Below are 22,755 nucleotides of genomic sequence, written 5' to 3' on the forward strand. Positions count from 1 at the left end.
TGTTCTCAACTGCAGTGCATGTGCACTCATGTCACTTGTCAACATAATATTTTGCCAGTCTGTTTATTTGTTCTGAATATGCTAAAGAATTTTTTTTCAGTGCCTGTGCACTTTGTTATCTGTCAGATAATTTGTATATGCATTTTTCTGATTTGCTACTATGTTTTGTACTCACATTTTGCCTTTGTCTGATATATTTTGTACTTAGTGCGTGTGCACAACATTTAAATATTCTGTATGTTGTAGAATTTTGTTAATTAAAGAAAAATTTTGCCTCGCTTGGCAAGTCCAAATGACTGACCATCGCTGCCAAATTTTTCCCCCCCAGTGGAGGGTTATGAAACACGTATGTAACATAGCAACGATGGCGAGGCATTGTAGCATCTGTGACCAGAGAGTATGCGCTTGACCGCGCGAGTGTTGCGAGCGGTTCTCAGTCTGTCAGTCAGTCGTTGCGAGTCTGTAGCTCTGTCTAGTTGGGTAGTGTAGTCTGTCAGTAGTCATCGCGAGCAGTAGCTCTGTTCAGTGGCGTGCAGTACGCTAGTAGTCGTCATGCAGAGCGGTCGGTCAGTGGTAGCAGTCCAGTGGGATTGCGTGATGTGGTCTGGCGACAACACTGGTCAAGATGCTGAATGAGGTATACTGTTAATTAAGATAATCAACGGATAATGTAAAGTTTAATTATTGTAACTAATTTTCAACAAGTGCCCCCAATAATAACTTTGATTTCAAAAGCAATTTTACATAAAATTTTCATTTAATTGAAGTAACTATTTCGTTCCACTTCCCCTAAACAAAAGTTTCAGTTTTCAAATTTTAAATATCAAAAAAAAAAAAAAAAGGAATATTATTATTTGCAATGCAGTTCCTCCAAGCAGTGCGCAACAACAAGAGCAGAAATTTGACTAGGTGTTGCAATGAGGTAAGAATTTAATTTTGATTTTTGCACAGGGCTAAAGACCGATATTTCGGTTTAATTGAATCATGATTATCACTGAGATTTTTTTTATCACTGAATCGACTTTAACTTTTTTGTGAAGAACTTATACTTGAGTAGGATTGCGATTCTCACTTTTATTGTCATTAAATTTAATTGCTAGGGAGGTTACGTTTGGCTCCTATTCATTTATTATTTCTGTCTTTAAAATTTTTGTGGGGAGGTTACAAGGGAATATAAAGTATACTGGGGCAGCAGTGAGAATTTGGATGGAGCATGGAGGGGTGTCAGCTTAATCCGTGCAGTTGTGTGAACTGCTGGGCCAACGTGTCTTAGTAGTTAACTGACCTGCCTAGAAAGCGGAAAGCCGGCCGGTGTGACCGTGCGGTTAAAGGCGCTTCAGTCTGGAACCGCGTGACCGCTACGGTCGCAGGTTCGAATCCTGCCTCGGGCATGGATGTGTGTGATGTCCTCAGGTTAGTTAGGTTTAATTAGTTCTAAGTTCTAAGCGACTGATAACTTCAGAAGTTAAGTCGCATAGTGCTCAGAGCCATTTGAGCCATTAGAAAGCAGAAAAAAGTCTCTGAATTTGTGTAATTTCGTTTGTGCAAAAATGACTGCGCAAAAATATTGTTTTTCCAAACGCGAAAACTGTCCAAGGCACAATACGGTAATGCTCCAAGGAACAAAATGAAGAATCTGGTGAATGAACGAGAGAAGTCTTTTTATGTTAAACTCGAGAAAAAGCGATTCTAGTGCTTGAATTGTGATCTCACATCTCAAACAACGTGCAATAATTTTTGTTGCATAAACTAAACATCTTGTGTGCGTCGAATGTGGAAATAGCGTTATTAGCGTACGGCGTGTTCCCGGACTGAAGTAATTTCCCAAAATGCAGTCAAACTTCACTGTGCAAGAGGATAGAAATAGGCAAATTAAGCGAACCACACGCAATAATTTCGTAATAATTACGACTAAACGAATTTCTGGTTGTGATAATACAGCGATAATACCACACCACCTACATTTAGCTGTGAAGCAGCTGACTAAAGATTAGCACAGCACTTGCGGAAAGATTTCTCATTTTTCTACTTCTTGTACCATGGCCACACGTCTGGGCTAGGTCGGTATGGATATTAACGGCTCTTACATGGTTAGTTTAATGGGTGGGCGGATGCCTTTCCTGTCGCCACTTTGTTAGACCCCCCTCCAACTCCCCCTCCCGTACCCCGCCCTATCTCCCCAGCGCCATACTGCATGCAATGTGCTTATATTTTCTGTCTGCGTATAGAGTGAAAGTGAGCGAAAGTTTTCTAAATGTTTTCTAATTGTGTATTTCTAGAGGGACTCGGGTACCAGTAGTCGGATATGGGAAACCGTCTAAAAACCACATCCAGAATGGCCATCCCGACCTTCGCCGTCGTTAATCCGTAGCGCGGATTCGTTCCGGGATAGAAAATTTCAAATGGCTCTAAGCACTATGGGATTTAACACCTGACGTCATCAGTCATGCCCGAGGCAGGATTCGAACCTGCGACCGTAGCAGCAGCGCGGTTCCAGACTGAAGCCCCTACAACCGCTCGGCCACAGCGGCCGGCGTTCCGGGACATGTACACGTCCCCGTCCTGGAAGGGCCGCTTTAACACGCGTGTCTCATCGGGCGGGTGACGGCAAAACTTCATCAGGCTTTGTAAATATTAATTTTTTAGCTCGAAAATTGGAATGAGATGTAGATTAACGGACGTAATTTAGCACAACGAAAAAGCCAGTCCAAAGCTGGAAATTTCGCGGTAACTGTCCTTTTACACATTTATGACAATGATACGATGACTTGGAAATTGGTGCTGGCCCAAAACTATTCTTCGACTGAATAAGAAAAGTGAAATTTGCAAGTTTCGACTGGTTTTTGCGTTGTACTGATTAACAGAAGTTGCTGACCTACGGCTATTGCAGCATGCTGGAAGTTCTTAAAGATCGGAATTGTTCGACTTATGTTACAGCGAATGGAATATAACTACAATGCTACTGTTCACTAGACAAACAGAGGCAAGGCCTCCGGTCCAGTATGCATACCAGTCAGGTTCCTTTCAGAGTATGCTGTTATAAAAGCTCCATATTCGTCAATTATATACAACCGCTCGCTCACAGAAAGTTCCGTATCTATAGAATGGAAAATTGCTCAAGTCACACCAATACCCAAAATGGGAAATATGAGTAATCCGCTGAATTGCAGGCTCATGTCACTAACGTCGATTTGCAGTAGGGTTTTGGAAAATATACTGTGTTCTAACATTTTGAATTACCTCGAAGAAAACGTTTTATTGACACATAGTCAGCACGGATTCAGAAAAGATCGTTCTTGTGAAACACGACTAGTTCTTTATTTTCATGAAGTAATGACTGGTATCGACAGGGGATGTCAAATTGATTCCATATTTGTAGATTTCCAGAAGGCTTTCGATAGCATTCCTCACAAGCGTCTTCTAATCAAACTGCGTGGCTATGGAATATCGTCTCAGTTGTGCGTCTGGATTCGTGATTTCTTGCCAGAAAGATCACAATCCCTATTTGTTGTTGTAGTTGTTGTGGTCTTCAGTTCTGAGCCTGGTTTGATGCAGCTCTCCATGCTACTCTATCCTGTGCAAGCTTCTTCATCTCCCAGTACCAACTGCAACCTACATCCATCTGAATCTGCTTAGTGTATTCATCTCTTGGTCTCCCTCTGCGATTTTTACCCTCCACGCTGCCCTCCAATACTAAACTGGTGATCCGTTGATGCCTCAGAACATGTCCTGCCAACCGATCCCTTCTTCTAGTCAAGTTGTGCCACAAACTTCTCATCTCCCCAGTCCTATTCAATACTTCCTCATTAGTTATGTGATCTACCCATCTACTAGACAAATAAGGAATTCTATGTGTTTACTCGTGTGTGTGTGTGTGCGTGTGTGTGTGTGTGTGTGTGTGTGTGTGTGGTGTCTGTTCTATCGGAAATGCCTAGGGCGGCCAATGATATCTTCATATCAGAACCACGCCAGGCTCAAACTGTTACGGGAATCAGCGAAATGTCACGAGGTATGAGAATAATGGGCAAGGTGCATTACGTTAGTAGTGTGTCAATAAACTGAGAATTTTGGTCCGACGGGACTCGTGCTAGGATAGTCCGTGTAGGTGCGGTGGGGACTGTACCCGGATGGCGCAGTTGTGAGCGCATTTGCCTAGTAAGCAGGAGGTCCCAGATCAAATCTCGGTTGGGCAAAGCTTTTCAACTTTCCCCATTGATTTAAATGAATGCCCACTGGCAGCCAATGGTTGTAATTCCTTTGCGACTTATGTCAATAGGGTGGGTTACAAAAGGACATTTTTCATCATACTTTGAGTCCACCATGCCACTGACCACAGTGAATGGGGATGGCTCACATCTGAATGCTTCGATCATTTCGTTGAAATTTTCAGTTGCTCCCATCAGTGCGTTAGCATTTGATAATCTAACATTGTTATTGCACTATAAGTACCAATAACCACACCCAGGGCATGTTGTTTCGATCTTTTTCAGGCCACTCATTTGACAGAGAATTACACAATGAATGAAGCGGAAGACGATCTAGTTTTCATTTAGACGACCAGATGAACCACAAAATAGGTAGAACTCTTCACTGACCTCATACAAACCGCGAGTGAGGGAGTGAAAAGGATTGACGTCACTTCAGTTGCGTCCATTTTCACAGAGCATCAAGATAAATGTGAAAAAAAGATTCACCTGTTGCACGAACACAGATATTTAATGAATACATCGAAATTTCTTTCTTAAAGTAAACGTCATTAGTTGCTATATTTGGCAGGAATATATTTCTTACTAAAACTATGCAGATAGAAAACATATTTTTGCTTTTCCTTGCCCCTGTTTACTGGGGAGAGAGACTGCTTCATAATTCATTTTATTCTGCTCTCTCGTGACAGGATGAATCACCACTGGCTTGCCTGTTTCTTATCTCTGAAAAACGGGCTTAAATGTTTCTTTCCCCTTTGCAGCAACATTCTGAGCGCAACTACCTTTGGATTGTTTTTGGTTCTTCAGATTTTATCTACTCAACAGATGCGAATGGTGAGTCGGAATCGGGCTGTAGCAATACCTCGGGAAAAGAAATTACGTACCTGATTTTTTTCCCTGACCATATGTTCTGTTCAAATTTAAAAGTGTTGCAGTCCAGAAGAACTTGTCACTACTATATTTAATAGGTGATGTGTAGTTATATTACTACTCTATAACACGCCACTGATCAGTAAGTGAAACCAAGTAAAGAAGAAGCATTATTAAAACCAGTTTACATTAGAAACATTTTGAAATAGAAGTTTTTCACAACGACTACATTTTCATTTGAAGATAGAGACGATTGTTAAAGATATTAAACAAACGCAGTTCATTTGGCGGTCTCAGGTGTACCATTGTAGAAAGTCCTCTCTTTCAAAGGTACAAAGTGCTGTGGAATTGACGAAGTATGGCTAAGCTGTCCATACGTCATGTATTTATTAAAAATAATCAGAATTTTATTCATAACAAACTATGTAACTGAAGAATTAGCAATTGCCTTTAAATAGCTTTAATCTATTGTACAACACTTGAGTGTGTGGAACTCATAACGTTTACAAATGCTTCACGAAGCACAACATATTGCCCCGCAACAACAAAACATATAAAAAAGCAGAAACTGTTAATGGTAATCTCCAGTGCGTGTTCTTTCATGAGATTCTAAAATCTGTCTGTTGACTGAAACATGGACCAAAAACATTATGTGTTCCTCGGCACATCATCTTCCAGGTGTAACACTCTCCCTTACTGCTGCGGTGAAAATGGACTGATATTAAAAGGTACCGATTGTCTCCCAGAATCGTAGGGTGCCTTCAGTGTTCCTACCTGGGAGTCAATAATTCCTCAACAATACATCGTACTTCAGCTTCCTTAAGAAATTATAAGTGGTACGTGGGTTATGTCAAGCGGATTGTAAGCACAAAAGATATAACGCTAAGTAACAATTCTCCTTAATCACATTGTGATGACAAAATTCAGGTAAAAAATGTGGTAACGTGTGTCATCAAAAATATTCACTATTCATAGGATTGAGGACTTAACTGTAATTTCTCGGTTATTTGATATCATTCAAACAAGAATAGAAAGGATGGTATCTGGCCAGATGACGTTAGCCTGTAGAGATTGAAGTAAGTGCCAGTAAAGGACAAAGGCTAAAGCCGGCTCGACGTTCCGAATAATTCAAAGTACACGATTTTCTTCTAAATAATCAGACTTTTATAAGTTATAAGACTCCCTACGTGGATCCGAGAGGACAATGAAGAGCCAATCTTGCGGGAATGTGAAAACGACTAATCGAAAAGAATCATGGCCAACTATCTGATCATAATCTCCTATTGGCACAACAGGACATAATTTGTAAAAGGCACAGGTAGTTCAGTCAGAAATTACGTGTGTGGCCAATTACAGCTAATAAATTACATTTTATTACGATACCAGATTAAATTAAGCAACTTATCACGTTACCAGTTACCTGCGACGGTCCTGACACATTTACTTATAATCAAACTGAAATATTTGGACAGATCATCACACAGACATACATGAAGTGTATTCGCATTTGCCAATATGAACCACCACCGGCTGTGTACTGGAATGACGAGAATAAAAAATTTGTGGCGGACGGGGCTCGAAACTGGATTTCCAGCCTTACGCGAACGGTCGCTTTAACACCTTCGTCTCTAGGAGCACGAATCACAGCCAGACCCAACATCTATAAGTCGTCGTCGATGTGTCGCAACCTGCGCTCGTACGTCACGTAGATTTTTGTCCAGGAAGGACATATTTATTTAGCGTCATGAGCCAGATACTGGCTAGTAAACAAGAAATAGAGGTGCGTGTATTATTAAGAAGTACGAAGCAATGTTCATTCGAACATGCATGCATGTTCGAAGGATCATTGCATCGTACTTCTTAATACCACAGGATATGCAGTTTCACATAAAACCAGGGGCTGCCGATAATAATACTATAATCAGGTCGCATAGTTACATACCCGTTCAAGTCAGCCACGTTTACGAGATAGGTTATACAACAGTCATTAGAACGTCTTTAAACGGAAGCTCCGTTTAAACATCGCAGTGATTTTGTAGATGTGATTCTATTGAAGACGGCACATCTTGTCTTCTTTCCACCAGTCTACAGGCTTCCTCAATCCGCTACTGGAGAGCTATGCAGCACGAACGACTTAGTATCCTTCATATAAACAAAATGTTGACAGATGTTCAAGAAATCGTCAAAAAACCGAACGATGGTCGATCAAAGATTGCGCATAATATCTGATACCACTCATTGTCACACAGAGCCACACTACGGGAAACAATTTTGCCCTGGGCGGCCTTCCATGTGTGATCAAAAGTATCCTGATACCCCCAAAAACATACGTTTTGCATATTAGGTGCACTGTGCTTCCACCTTCCTGCCAGGTACTCCATATCAACGACCAAAGTAGTCATTAGACATCGTGAGAGAGCAGAATAGGGGGCTCCGCGGACCTCACGAACTTCCAACGTGTCAGATGATATGGTATCATTTGCGTCATACGTCTGTACGCGAGATTTTCAAATTCCTAAACATCCCTAGGGCCACTGTTTCCGGCGTGATAGTGAAGTGGAAACGTGAAGGGACGCGCACAGCCCAAAAGCGTACAGGCCGACCTCGTCTGTTGTCTCACAGAGAGCGCCGACAGCTGAAGAGGATCGTAATGTGTAATAGGCAGACATCTATCCAGACCATCACACAGGAATTCACAACTGCGTCAGGATCCCCTGCAAGTACTGTGACAGTTAGCCGGGAGGTGAGAAATCATGGATTTCATGGTCGAGCAGCTGCTCATAAGCCACACATGACGCCGGAAATGCTAAACGACGCCTCGGTTGGTGAAAGGAGCGTAAACAATGGACGATTGAACAGTGGATAAAAGTTGTGTGGAGTGACGAATCACTGTGCACAATGTGGCGATCGGATGGCAGGGTGTGCGTAGGGCGAATGGTCGGTGAATGTCATCTGCCAGCGTGTGTAGTACCAAAAGTAAAATTCGTAGGCTGTGGTGCTATGGTGTGGTCATGTTTTTCGTGGAGGGGGCTTACATCATTTGTTGTTATGAGTGGCACTATCACAGCACAGTCCTACATTGATATTTTAAGCACCTTCTTGCTTCCCACTGTTTAAGAGCAAGTCGGGGAAGGCGATTGCATCTTTCAACACAGTTGAGCACCTGTTCATAATGCACAGCCTGTGGCGGAGTGGTTACACGACAATAACATCCCTGTAATGGACTGGCCTGCAGAGAGTTCTGACCTGAATTCTATTGAACACCTTTGGGATGTTCTGAAACGCCGACTTCGTGCCAGGCCCCATAGGGCGACATAGATGCTTCTCGTCAGTGCAGCACTCCGTGAAGAATGGGCTGCCATTCCCCAAGAAACCTTTCAGCACCTGATGGAACGTGTGCCTGAGAGAGTGGAAGCTGTCATCTAGGCTAAGGGTGGGCCAACACCGTATTGAATTCCAGCATTACCGATGGAGGGCGCCACGAACTTGTATGTCATTTTCAGCCAGGTGTCCGGATACTTTTGATCACATAGTGTATGTACTACCGTGTAGCTCTAGAAGTAGAACCAAGAGAACATGGATTAGAAGCTTCAGCTATATGGGTAACTAAGGAATATTAAATCTGATCAAATGTAGACGGCGGTTCGTATGCCTTTCTCCCAACAAAAATTAATGCCACTGACAAGGGGAAGGCCTCAGACACGGCCAACCGATTCGGCTCAGATATGGCAGGTCGCTTGTGTATAACCTAAAACGAAGGAATCTAAGACATTTTGGGTCAACACCCCCGCGTTTTTTAGAAAATCACCCCTAAAAGTTATAACGAGCAATATACTCAAAATTGGAGGGATCGATAGATAATTGTAAATACGACATTTTTCATCATCAGGTATGGGGGTCCGCAAACGCATACTTCTCCAGAAATCGAGGTAAGAACCTTTTACAACTGTCGCTTCTCTACCCACATGGAAACGCTTTTTGCCGACAGCACCTATAGCACAACGGCCAAGGTAACTGACTGGGAATCGGAGAACCCGGGTTCGAATCTCGAAGAAACGAAGCGGATGTTCTTCTTTTCGTTTGTATTTTTCCATATCTCAATTGACAGGGATAGGAGGGTTAATAAGGTAAGTAAATCAATAAGGAATGATAATAACTAGGCAAATAAATTTCTCAAACCTCTTGGGATAGTAAACAATGAAAATGTTACTCCAGGTCACTTTACAATGGCTCTCCCAGTCACTGTTACGTGTCCTCACTTTCCTTCGAACAACTAGATGGATGGTACTGTAAGTAGGCTGTTTAGGTTTTTATATAGGTAACGCCACGTAGCGCTCTGTATGTAAATCACTGGCTGTGCTGTGTGCAGTCTGTGGCTAGTTTGCATTGTTGTCTGCCATTGTAGTGTTGGGCAGCTGGATGTGAACAGCGCGTAGCGTTGCGCAGTTGGAGGTGAGCCGCCACCAGTGGTGGACGTGGGGAAAGAAATGGCGGAGTTTTGAAATTTGTAAGACTGGATGTCATGAACTGCTATATATATTATGAATATTAAGGTAAATACATCATTTGCTCTCTATCAAAATCTTTCATTTGCTAACTATGCCTATCAGTAGTTAGTGTCTTCAGTAGTTAGAACCTTTTATTTAGCTAGCAGTAGTGGCGCTCGCTATATTGCAGTAGTTCGAGTAACGAAGATTTTTGTGAGGTAAGTGATTTGTGAAAGGTATAGGTTAATGTTAGTCAGGGCCATTCTTTTGTAGGGATTATTGAAAGTCAGATTGTGTTGCGCTAAAAATATTGTGTGACAGTTCAAGCACAGTCGTGTATAATTTTTCAAAAGGGGACGTTTCAAACGCATTATTGTGGCCAAGATAGACACGAAGCCCACGGCCTACTACTGTAGTGCAAGTTTATATGCCAACTAGCTCTGCAGATGATGAAGAAATTGATAAAATGTATGATGAGATAAGAGAAATTATTCAGGTAGTGAAGGGAGACGAAAATTTAATAGTCATGGGTGACTGGAATTCGAGAGTAGGAAAAGGGAGAGAAGGAAACATAGTAGGTGAATATGGATTGGGGGTAAGAAATGAAAGAGGAAGCCGTCTGATAGAATGTGGTTCTAGAAACATAAAAGAAGGTTGTATACCTGGAAGAATCCAGGAGATACTGACAGTTTTCAGATAGATTATATAATGGTAAGACAGAGATTTGGGAACCAGGTTTTAAACTGTAAGATATTTCCAGGGGCAGATGTGGAGTCTGAGCTGTAGATTAAAGCTGAAGAAACTGCAAAAGGGTGGGAATTTAAGGAGATGGGACCTGGATAAACTGACTAAACCAGAAGTTGCACAGAGTTTCAGGGAGAGCATAAGGGATCAATTGACACCGAAAGAAATAAAGTAGAAGAAGAATGGATGGCTCTAAGGGATGAAGTAGTGAAGGCAGCAGAGGATCAAGTAGGTAAAAAGACGAGGGCTAGTAGAAAACCTTGGGTAACGAATGAAATATTGAATTTAATTGATGAAAGGAGAAAATATAAAAACGCAGTAAATAAAGCAGGCAGAAATGAATACAAACATCTCAAAAATGATATCGATAGGAAGTGCAAAATCGCTAAGCAAAAATGGCTAGAGGACAAATGTAAGGATATAGAGGCTTACCTCACTAGGCGTAAGAAAGATACTGCCTAAAGGGAAAAATAAAGAGACATTTGGAGAAAAGAGAACCACTTGTATGAATATCAAGAGCTGAGATGGACACCCAGTTCTAAGCAAAGAACGGTAAGCAGAAAGGTGGATGGAGTATATAGAGGGTCTATACAAGGGCGATGTATTTGAGGAAAATATTATGGAAATGGAAGAGGATGTAGATGAAGATGAAGTGGGAGATACGATACTGCGTGAAGAGTCTGACAGAGCTCTGAAAGACCTAAGTCGAAACAAGGCCCCGGGAGTAGACAACATTCCATTGGAACCACTGACGGTCTTGGGAGAGCCAGTCCTGACAAAACTCTACCATCTGACGAGCAAGATGTATGAGACAGACGAAATACCCTCAGACTTCAAGAAGAATATAATAATTCCAATCCCAAAGAAAGCAGGTGTTGACAGATGTGAAAATTACCGAACTATCAGTTTAATAAGTCACAGCTGCAAAATATTAACGCGAATTCTTTACAGACGAATGGAAAAACTGGTAGAAACCGACCTCGGGGAAGATCAGTTGGAATTCCGTAGAAATGTTGGAACACGTGACGCAATACTGCCCTAACGACTTATCTTAGAAGAAAGATTACGGAAAGGCAAACCTACGTTTCTAGCATTTGTAGACTTAGAGAAAACTTTTGACAATGTTGATTGGAACACTATCTTTCAAATTCCAAAGGTGTCAGGGATAAAATACAGGGATCGAAGGGCTATTTACAGTTTTTACGGAAACCAGATAGCAGTTATAAGAGTCGAGGGGCGTGAAAGGGAAGCAGCTGTTGGGTAGGGAGTGAGACAGGGTTGTAGCCTCTCCCCGATGTTATTCAATCTGTATATTGAGCAAGCAGTAAAGGAAATGAAAGAAAAATTCGGGGTAGGTATTAAAATCCATGGAGAAGAAATAAAAACTTTGAGGTTCGCCGACGACATTGTAATTGTGTCAGAGACAGCAAAGGTCCTGGAAGAGCAGTTGAACGGAATGGAAAGTGTCTTGAAGGAGGATATAAGATAACATCACCAAAAGCAAAACGAGGATAATGGAATGTAGTCGAATTAAGTCGGGTGATGCTGAGGGAATTAGATTAGGAAATGAGACACTTAAAGTAGTAAAGGAGTTTTGCTATTTGCGGTGCAAAATAACTGTCTAACATTCTGCGTGGTGTCTGTTTGTTCTAAGTCGTGTCTCCCTACCACTTTCGCGCAACGACGCTCTGAGCGTGTTTTTTAGGGAATTGACTAGTTTGAACCTAGGACATGCTGCTGGTGAGGAGACGCAAGACCACACATGACAAGTAGAGTTCAGAAGAGTTCAGTGAGACTAGCGATGATATAACCAAATACTTAATGATTTGTTTGGCCCCTTTACTGTTTTAACCAACCAACTTAATGATTTCAGCGTCAGCTCCACTGCACTCCCTGCAAATGAATCATAATACTAACTAAATTTAGTGGAAGGGGTTCAAGGATTTCCTATTTTTAGTTAGTTGGTAAAATAACGTCGAAAAAGCAGTTAATTTTACCATTGGAAATTTTATTCTACTCACAAAGCATTGTTTATAAATTGCACTATTGATAAAAGGAAATGTTTTAATACAGGATGATAAAAGCCAACTGCGTTCAACGAAAATGTGAACGAATATTCCCTGAATGGGATTCCAAGTTCTACAGTGGATCGAAGGATGACCTATGCCATATCACATCTATAATCTAGGTTTAAATTAAGTTTCATAAAAGAGAAAACTATCAAGATGGTCTACAGTGACCCTCAATTATCTTTAATTACTTATCTAACTTGTCGTAAATTACAGTGGCTCATGTGGCTTCTCAAAAACTATATAACAGAAAAATCATCGTGTTTCAGATTTTAACTTACTTAACAAATGTGAATATCATGAGCTTTAATTGACGATCGACACTAGTATTACACAAAAAAGGGGGGGGGGGGTAACGGATGAGACTTCTGCAGTTCTGAGTGAAGCCTTATGCGCTCAAAAATGCGGCATCGCGTGCGTTCATTACCTTGTCCGTGTTCGTCAGGGGGCGGCAGACGGCACAGCTCCACGTATCTCGCCGTCTCGGAAGCAAGTCCTTCCTAACTTCTCCTTACTACAATTTACCGAAGTTGGTTTAAAAAAACTGTCTGGCTGTGTTTTCATCTGACCAATCAGGGTCTCAATGTCAACCTTAAGCTCTGCCTACAAAAATTCTGTCTATCCAATGAGAAACGTTATACTTTTCGTGGTGGGGCAACGTTTTTAAAGTTTGCAACGTAACAGAGACACGAAAAAGTCTCACACTAAAACTTGCGGCTGGTGTGACCCTTTTAGTGTTATTGTAAGATCTATACTGTTCTTCTGGAGGGCTCTAGCTTTTAACATGGGCTGGGGGTTGGTCCTGGTGGTTAGCTGGCGACGTGGGTGTCTGTCCCTTATCGTAGGGCCTTCTAGTTTAACACGGTTCTGCTCTCGGCTTCTGTTCTCATTTCTCCCCTCGGAACTGCATGTCTCACGGTGGGAAGGTATAACATGCATTTAGGCATTCTTGTGTTAGTCTGTGGTATTCCATTTGCTCACTCGTTACTCGTATTACTTTGGTTAATTTAATGTCACGATTTATTCGGAGCTTTGTGACATACTACTGGATTTGCTTATCACGTCAGGGTTTTCATTAAAAGTGTAGGATTTGTCTGACACCTTACATATCACCACCCTTCGAACTTCATTGCAGCACTGAATTTAGGCAATGATTGAATCGTTGTCTAAGTCAGTCAAAAATTATTCCTTTATCTAAATTTTGTTGGCCACTGTTCAGCCACGTTATTCTGCTTCTATGCTAGTTTGTATTACTAATTTATATTTTTATATTCTTCCATATTATTCTCAAAAATATGTTTATATTGACAAGAGAAGATTATTTCTATTCTATTATTATTTTTTAATTAATTTCTTTCTTTATTTAAGTGTGAAGTTTGTTTTTTAAGAAGTTAGTTATCGAAAGTGAGGAGTCTTTCACATCGATTTTCTTAGAAATATTTTTTTTATGTAGTAATTAAGTAAAATCTATTCCTAACATATTTTCTAAATATCATGTACAAGTAAAATGTTTTAGTTTATAGACACTCATTTCAACATTGTTACACTAACAAATAAGAATTATTTCCAAGCATTGCTTTGACAAAGAAATATACATACACAAGTATTGAGATATTATCTTAACAAATGGTACAAATGTTAAAGAAAAGGGAAAACATCCAACAAGATAATTTTTTATTCTTTGTTTTTATACGGAGAAAGTAAGTAAAATACAGTTATTCTTTCATTTTTATGAGGAGATAATAAGTGGCATATAGTTTTAGTGTTTATTATGCCTTACTTTTTGTTCTTTATATACTGTCCATTTCAGAACTAATGACTTATTTTTATCGAAGGTCTATTTTTTACTTAAGTCCATAGTCAATGACTTATTTTGTAGTTTATTAGCTGTCTGGTGTGTTTAACTTATTTAGTTTTTCACACGTTTCTTTTGCAGAATTCCTACATCACATAATTTGATTTCACACATTCACACAATCCTATGAATGTTTAAGCATGAGGTTGGCGAATGTTTTTGCTCGAAGGTGTTGGACTTGAGCGAGATGGATGTGGGCAAATATTTGATGTACAGCTTCGTTCGTCGTTCCTTGTTGGCTTTGCAAGTGTGTGTTGCTGTTGTGGAGGTCCCATAATGCAATGGAGCTGTGAGTGCAGAATCTCGTGGTTTACTGGCTTTGTATGTGTGAAAGTCATCGTTATGTGTCACTGAAAGCAGTCATTTTTTGTAGTAATACTTTGCAGATGACTAGTTCACAATAGGAACGGGATTTGGGAAGGTATGTCGTCTATTCTTCACCCATCTTCTTTCTTGGTCTCAATCTTGCGAATCTTCAACTTCTGTTCTTCCTGCTTTTTCTCTGCTTCTTACTTGATTCTTGGTTCTTCTCTGGGCAGGATATGGAAATATTTATTGATAACTAGTCGCTTTTAAGTTCTCCTCCTAGTAACAGTTTCATAAATTGTTTGTGCGTGTCATTTTTACTTTGTGAAAATTTTCTTCAGTTTCGTGCATCAGCGTGCTGTTTAATAGCAGTATTGTGACTTTTACACATATTTTTTTGACAGTGGCAGGTTGCCCAAGCGGTCTTCTCGTCGGGCCGTTTTTTCTCACTCTGCTGAGTCGGGGCGTCCCAAGACCCTCTTGACCATTTTGACCCTATTGTCACAGCAGGGTTCCGCTTAGCGGGCAGAATTACTGCCCACATCAGCTACTACGGCCCTCTGTTGGTCTCGCTGTCCTTTCCCTTCTCTCGACGCTTCTGCCTTGTAGGAATCGTGTCTTGCTAATTACGTCCTTTTCTTTCTTGGTACTTCTCGTGTTGCAACTTGTGGGTCATAGCATCTGGTCTTTGCTGGAGTTTTTATGATGGTTCTTACAAAAAGTTTTACTTGTAATCATCTAATGTATGTCTAGTACCTACATTGTTTTACGCCTTCTTAAAAATCTTTACAAATTTCGGCGCCCTTTCCATGTTACAATTCTAAGATATTTTGAGTCTTAACTTCTACAAGAATTCTCAAATCCATTTTTTATTTTTGTGTAATGTCGTGGTGTATAGTATTTTAGTATTACATGCTGTAATACTATCTATATTTTATCCCTTCACCTTAATCTATGGTAGTATTGGTGTTATTTTTGTTCTCGTTTTTATTGGAACTACTTTCTTTTTCCCACCTTCCTCTCTCTTCACTCTTCTTTCTCCTGACGATCTTATCTGCAACATAATCTTCGAATATTGTGCTGATTATTTACCAGTAATAAAATTAATCTTCAAACTTTTTGATATGACTCACATGGAGAAGTCCTAAGGTTTTGCCTGTTTTTGGGTTCACTAGTTCCACAGCATTATCATGAGCAGTTCGGCTAATTATGACAGGTAATTTGTATGCAGCATAAAACTTATGTATTTTGTGTTTGTTTGATGGAGAGATGGTGTGTTTTTACAAATGCTTTCTGGCCTACTGAGAATGTTCTTTTAATTGCTGTTCTATCTCTTCTTTCTTTTCTTTTAATGGCTGCCTTTCTGATGTTGGAGAGTGCTGTTGCTATGACTTGTTTGTGCTGTCTACGTGGTACAACAGGAAATCTAACATTTTCTCTGGTTATGTTTGGGGGTTCAATATTTTTAAGTACAGTAACTGGAGGTAGTAGTGTAGTGCTATGTGGCACTTCATTTATCTCTTCTTGAAAATCTTTAAGGTATATATCCCAAGTGTTGTGTCTTTTGCCTGCATATAATCGGCATAAAGTGCCTATGTCCTTCATAGATCGTTCTGCTGGATTTACGCTAGGTTTGTACTTAGATATGTAGATGGGTTTTATTTTGTGTTGTTTTAACACGTTCTGCCATTGCACTGATTTGTATTGTGGGCCATTATCCGAAATTAGTCGTTCCACTTGACCTACTTGTCTGAGAAAATCCTGTCTAAATGCTTTACTTATAGCAAGACCTGTTGCCCGTTTTAATGGTGTCAAGGTAACATATTTAGAAGTAAGTTCCAAAACGACAAATATTAAAATATATCCATTTTTTGTGCGTCGGAGGGGCCCCATCAAATCTGTTGCAGCTATTTGTTTTAATTTTTTAGGGATTATTGGGAACATAGGTGGTTTGATTTGGAAAGTGACGTGTTTAGCCCTCATACATTTTTTGCATTTGACTAATACTGTTCTAATTCGTCTTTCCATATTCGGAAAATGGCTTGTTTGTTTTATTTTTAAAAAGCATTTCTTTGGTCCAAAGTGGCCATTACTTAAATCTGTGTACCATATGTACTTATCTGGGATATAAATTAACCATTCATTCGTTGCAACATTTCGTCTAAAAATTAAAACATTGTTTTTAACGAGATAGTGCTGTTGAGTGTCTGGAAAATCCTTACTTCTCCACTTGTGTTTGAATCCTAGTATTTCGGGATCCTTGCCCTGTACTTTGCCTATGTTTTTCAATGCTGTCGTAGTTTTCGAAAGGTACTTGTTTCATATAGTACATTGTAAACTGGTCTTCTGCTGCTTCCAAACCTATGTTATTGGATGCACCCTGTGGACATCGTGATAAAGCATCTGCTAATACATTCACTGGTCCTGGTATGTGTGTAATAGTGAAGTCAAATTCTTGTAGTATTAACATCCATCTGGCTAACCTCCCATCAGTTAGTTTGACGCAAAACAGAAATTCTAATGCTTTGTGGTCAGTGTATACTTTTGTTTTTCTTCCGAATAGGAAGTATCGAAAACGTTGGAAGGCCCATACAATAGCCAATGCTTCCAGCTCCGTGACTGAATAGTTTTTTTCGCTTTTTGTGAGTACACGACTGGCAAATGCAATTGTTCTATATGATCTTAGCCCTGCCTGTTCGTATTCTTGGAATAAAACAAATCCTAAACCTGTTCTCGCGCTATCAGTGGCCATACAAAAATTTTGTCTTAGATCAGGATGTGTTAAAATCGGTGCTGTTGTTAGTACGTTTTTCACTTTTAAAAATTCTTCGTTGGCTTGTTGATCCCATACCCATGGCGTGTTTTTTCCAGTCAATGCACACAGGCGTGGTGCTGCGAGAGAGTCCATCGAAATAAATTTTTTATAGAATCCAGTGGGACCTAGAAATCCTCTGAGAGTTTTCTTATTATATGGAGTACAGAATTCTGTGATTGCCATTAGGTTTTCTGGGTCAGGCATTACCCTTTTCTCTGAAATTATGTGTCCTAGAAATTTAACCTCTCACCTTCCAAATTTGGATTTTGTTACATTTAATGTGACCCCATGCTCTTTCATGATCTGTAAAAACTGATTTAATGTGTCGTTGTGATGTTCCCGAGAGGGTTCTGCTATAATAACATCATCAACATAACAAGTAATTTTTTGTAAAATTTCAGGACTGAGTGTAGTATTAAATCCCCTAATAAACGCTGCTAATGATATTTTTAAACCAAATGGCAATCGTTTAAACTGATAACATCTACCGAATACGATAAATGCTGTAAATTTTCCACATTCTGGGGCCAATTCTATTTGGCAGAAAGTACTCTGTAAATCAATTGATGAAAATATCTTAGCACCGTGGAAGTTTTGTATCAATTCCTCTAATTTTTCTGGGTGATATGTCTCAGTGATTATGATTGTGTTGATCTGTCTGGAATCAAGCACTAACCTAATGCTCCCATCCCATTTTTGTACAATATGGAGCGGGCTGTTATATGTGGAGGTAGCTGGTTCAATAATATCGTCATCTAACATTTTAGATATCTCCTGGAATACTTTATTCCTGTAGCTTAATGGGATTGTATAGGGTGGCACTCTAAATGGTTTGTGCTGTTTTACTTCAAACTTGTACTGAAAGTGTTTAATACTGCCAGTCTTAGGTAAAAATACCTCTGCTTTATCTCGTAAAATACCCTCTAATTCTCTTTTACTGTGTTCCGAAATACCTTGAACTTCTTGCAATTTTTCGTCGATTTCTTTATGGACTTCTGAGTTGAGGCGATTCCCCCTTTTGTGCATACCATTCCAATTCTTCATTCTTTTTATCTCTTGTCATTCTTAATTGTTTGTTTATAACTGGTATTTCTTCTAATTTTAGATTTTGCTCAAAGAGAAGTGTGACATTCCCGAATGTTATGCTACCTTTCCCCATATCCATTATCGCTTGTCTCTCATTTAAAAAATCTGCACCTATAATCAAATCTACAGTTAGTTTAGGTATAATCACAAAGTTGGCTTCGATCTTTTGACCTTGACACGAAAGAGTTAACCTTGTTTGTCTCGTAACTTCCGCAGCATTGTTTCTAATAGGACCTCTTACTTTAATCGTACGTGTTTTCAGAACTGGCAATTCCTCATTGGCATTACACTGCATGAATAAATTTTCTGACATCGCAGTCAGTTCACTTCCGCTATCAATTACAATATTGACTGGGATATGCTTTACCATGACCTTCACAATTGGTTGAATTTGAAAGGGTTGGTTCTGGTCTTCTTCTTGCATCAACTAATCCACCACTGAATCATACATGAGTCTTTTTAGGAATTTCCCTTGTGAATTCGAACTTTCTGTAGGATAAGCTTCGACTGCTACTTCTCTCTCTTTTATTTCCTCTTCTCTATTTCTTCCTTCATTTACGCTTTCTTCAACATCCTCTACTTTTTCCTCATCCTCGTCTATCTTCTCCTTCTTCGTCGCTACTTCCACATAATCGCATCTCTTAGATGCTCTAATTATCGCTTCATAACTTCCTTCATTATATACGTTGGGTTGTGTGCCCACTAGTAACTTATTTTCAACTTCTGTCGACTGTGCATTATCCTCATTGAATTCGCTTTCCCTGGTTTCCATCTCAAATAGCTCTGCAATACTCATTACTTCGGCCTTTCCTCCTACATTCGTTGTGCATGCCTCTGGTAATTCATCTTCCACGTCAATAATCTCCCAATTAACTTCGTCCCAACACGATATTGGTATTTTCTTGTCTTCGTTTTCATCTGGTGCCTGCGCATTTGTTTCTTCCTTCTTCTCTTTTCATGATAAGATTTTTACTTCTCTGTTCAAGGTGCTGCAATTGTCCTGGGTCGGTGCGTCATTCTCTTTGGCGTGGCCGCTTAGCTGTCAATTCGAACGTTTATCGGGGTTTGGTGGTCTTACCTCCACCTCTTCTATTTGTATTCTCTTTTCTTGTTCAGCTTGTTGATAGTGGTTTCTTTGTTGATAATTTGTCGGTCTATTGGTTCTCCAGTACCCATTCCGGTTGTCGTTATTCCCTCTGTAATAGTTGTTGCCGTTCCTGGGTGAATTATAGTTATTGCCCTATTCTCTTCTAAATCCATAACCGGTTCTTTGTTGAAATCTATTGTTTCTTGTTGCGAAGTTATCACATGGTTCGTAATTATTGTTTCTTCGTACTGCTTTTTGCTTTCGTTTTCACGTGCGCTTCGTCTTTTTCTTGCGTCATCTTCCGAAAATATGAACTCTAAAGTCTATTCACCGAGAGCTGGGACGAAACATAAACAGTGTTACGTGAGCGACTACGCTCGTTTCCAGAGAAAGTATTCGGTGTTCACGTGATACGTAGGGGTGTGGAAAATCCTTGGCGCACGCTTTGCAGCTGGCGGCGTTCGGCTGGCTGCCGAGCTGTCACAGCGGATCGTGAGTAACCTGGGCAACAATGTACGAAATAAATTTAACAATAATGTTAAAATAATTTTAAACTGAGTTCATTCTGTTGAAGCAAATTTATTTTCATTCAGGTTGCTGACAAAACGCTCCATTCAAACAATTAATTGTTAATTTTAATAACAATACCAGTAACAACAACGATAAAGGACGAAACAAGGTTCACTCTGTCGAACTTGGACTGTTTTCATTTAGGTTTATATGAAACCGCTCCTCTCCCTCCTCTATAATGCAGTCTAATTTCCATATTTGAGTTTCCACTTTTTCTATGAGATGGAGGACGCACTTGTTCCAATCCTCTGCAGTCACAGTTCTTACTGACTCTTCTAGCAGTACCTTAACTTCCGCCATTTTGTATGTTTTGTTTTTCGCCGCAACATAGCCTTTGATTCTGGCCCCCACTAACTCGATGTCGTTTAATTCACAGTGGTACGGAGAAATTCTGAGAATAGTTTTCCCCGCATTCTTCGCCATTTCATCTATTGCGTATTCGTTGTGCGCTGTTCTGTGATTTTTAACTAAAGTTCTTTCTTCAGCATACCGTCTTCGAAATCGATGTTTTTAGATTTTAGCCACTCTGATATTTCATGCTTATTGGAATTCGCATTCGGAACTTTTTCTGATGTCTTTACATTTAAGCCACTCTGATATTTCATGCTTATTGGAATTCACATTGGGAACTTTTTCTTCTCTCCGAGTATGGTACGGCGCGTTATCAAGAACAATAACTGCATTTTCCTGAAGCCGAGGATGAACATCTTGAAACCACTTCTCGAAGGTTTCGGCGCACATCTCCTCATGATAATCTCCACTTTTCTTGGATTCGAAACTCCACAGACATCCTTCAACGAACCCTGGTTTGCTGCCAATGTATGCGATAATCAGACGTTTCCCTTTACCTGATGGGCCCTTGCTTCCGGTGGATAATCCGGACAGAAAGGCTTGTATTGAAGAATTTATAGTGTCATCTACCCAGACGTAACTTAGGGTATGTCCTGCGTTCACCCACGTTTCGTCCAAATAGTAAATGGGTCTGCCTTCATATCTCAACCGTTTAATGGTTCGAAGATAACGCCACCTCTATAAAATGATGTCATCCCAGTCTATTAGCATGCTATCGCGCCCACGCCTGACGTATTTGAAACTCATTTCTCTCAATAACTTATAAAATGTAGTTCTCCGAAAATTGCCCAGATCTGCATCTTCGTTCACGACTGTAAGCACTTTGTCAAAGTTGGCAATTAGTTACGAAAAAAAAATCCGTGTACTTTCCTTCGTATCGAATTTCTATTGAAGTCATCAACACTTTCAGAAAGTTTCTGCCGTAATTTTCCTTTCTTGGGAGACTTCAAAAAGTGTGTGGCCTTGTACTCACTTATCACAGGATACACTGTAGAACGTCCAACACCTGTAGCTGCAGCTGTTTTCGAAACAATGTCACTCATCGACTGCTCTGGATGTAACAGTGCCGTTTTATACACATTAAGCACAATGTGCTTCTCAGAAGAACTAAATGATTTCTTCTTTGCTCGCTTCTTTGGTGGACTCAGAACTGACACGTCGACCTCCTCGTTGAATTCGTGGATGACAATGAGGACAGCCGTATGTGATGCTCATGAAATAAGTGAATATATACATACATATATATATATATATATATATATATATATATATATATATATATATATATGAAATAAGAAACCATGCGATGCTATTGGATGCACGCATAAACAGTGAATGCTCGGCGTGACTACAAACACATATACTTACTCTAATAATCAACAACCAGTCTTTCAAGCGTCTTTACAGATGAACTTAAGATATTCTGAATTCGTCGCTGTACAGCACCCACTAACGAGCTCACACCTGCAACTGAGACGGCCACACTGACTGAGCGCCACGCCTGCGAATCGCACAATGCATCGCTCATAAAGGACAAACGGTTGCACCCATCGCATTCGAACAAACTACAAAATTAAATTCAAACCCTTCTGAAACTTTTCTCGCTTACACCCCCAGCAAAAAAATTTAAAGGGGAAAAGTTTGTCTCGTACTATATTTCGGATGATGACTTGGTGAAAGTTCTGCGTCAGACGTGAGATTTTAATTTATTACATTGCTATTACTGACTCTATTGGGCACAAAATTTGCAGACGTCATCAACATATAGTACTAAAGGCAATTATAAAATTATTTTGCTGTGCGACACACATGGCGTGGCAAATATAGAGTAACGCGAAAAAACAACTTTTCGTGAAAGCTTAGATATTTCTCTTTTTCTGTGACAACAAATTTTAATGTAATGTAAAGAAAGGCGTCGGAAGGTAGTTCTCGGATCACTTTGCCATGTTCAGGTGCCAAATTACAAAAACACGACTTCCATTTTTAATTTTTGACGCCCCTACCTTGTACACCCCTCGACGGCAGCGCTGTGGTCACACGCCTTGCCGTGTTTACAGTACGTCTCTTGTTTCAGTGAATGGAGTGTAGTTCCCTTAGAATAGCTTGAAATGCTTCGACGTCATTGCCTCCGCGACCTACTAATGATTGGTATTTCAATGGTAACTGCATCGCGCATAATTTAATCAACTCTCCGTCACTGTATGGTACATCTTAGCATTGATTTTTCTTTGCCATTGATTCGAAAAATTTCACGGGACTCTTCTCTCCTGAATTTTCAAAGTATGGGTTCTGTAATAATTCGTACTTCAC

This window comes from Schistocerca serialis, chromosome 7 (genome assembly GCF_023864345.2).
Source record: "Schistocerca serialis cubense isolate TAMUIC-IGC-003099 chromosome 7, iqSchSeri2.2, whole genome shotgun sequence".
NCBI lineage: Eukaryota > Metazoa > Arthropoda > Insecta > Orthoptera > Acrididae > Schistocerca > Schistocerca serialis.